The sequence below is a fragment of the Etheostoma spectabile genome, chromosome 6 (genome assembly GCF_008692095.1).
Source record: "Etheostoma spectabile isolate EspeVRDwgs_2016 chromosome 6, UIUC_Espe_1.0, whole genome shotgun sequence".
NCBI classification, from domain to species: domain Eukaryota; kingdom Metazoa; phylum Chordata; class Actinopteri; order Perciformes; family Percidae; genus Etheostoma; species Etheostoma spectabile.
The window spans coordinates 28,066,883-28,067,655 of NC_045738.1; the positions used below are offsets into that span (position 1 = coordinate 28,066,883).

The 773-nt window shown below is 42.6% G+C and overlaps 1 protein-coding gene across 1 annotated transcript in view; it reads right to left on the reverse strand.

The window, feature by feature from the left end:
- The window catches only part of LOC116691118 (zinc finger protein 516), a 48,698-nt gene extending 47,932 nt beyond the window's left edge, over positions 1-766 (reverse strand). Inside the window, 1 exon segment of the mRNA XM_032518483.1 lies at positions 485-766. The gene's annotated coding sequence lies outside the window, so the exon portion shown is untranslated.
- Positions 767-773: the final 7 nt, after the last annotated feature.

Sequence of the window (773 nt, forward strand, 5' to 3'; positions counted from 1 at the left end):
TCTCTCTCTCTCTCTCTCTCGCTCTCGCTACTGCAAACTCAGCTTTTACATAACTATCTCCTCTGATACTCCATCCTGTCCCTAAGGGAGGATCACTATGACAATCCTATAATGGCCCTAACTATAATAGGCAGCCTATATTTAATGTGTAATGGCTTTTATTGTGACCTTTATGGATAGACCTTTTGATATAGCTCTCATTTTAACGTATGGGACTCCTGCTGCTGGTTAGTAAGTTTCTAGCGCTCTTACGCCACTTTAGATCATTGTAATAGTGCATCTAATATGACTAACGTGACCCATATCTGCATTATAGCACATGTACTTGCGCTGCCCGTGTTCTTAACCAGTCCTTACTACACTCTTGAAGGAAAGGATCAAACCAAAAAATCGCTGTAACAGCTACAGATTGCACTGTAGCAGCAGCCCGACGAACGCACCCTTAAAATATCAAACAATGATAATTACACAGTCACTTCCTTACCAGTTCAGACACCGCTGAGCTCAAACACTCACACCACAAAAAAAAAAATAAAAAAAAAATGAGAAGACCGGTGCAGCTCTCCAAAAAGCAAAAAATAAAAAGTCCAGATCCGGCAGAGACAAGAGGAGACACACACTGTGTCTTCCAGTGCAGCGACTGACAACAGCGACCCGTGGTTCAACTCTGCAAAAAAATGGTGTGCAATTATTATTATCTCTGGCGGATTCCTGGATCTCCTTGTACAACCGTACAGGTTCCTCTCTCTCTCTCTCTCTCTCTCTCTCTCTCT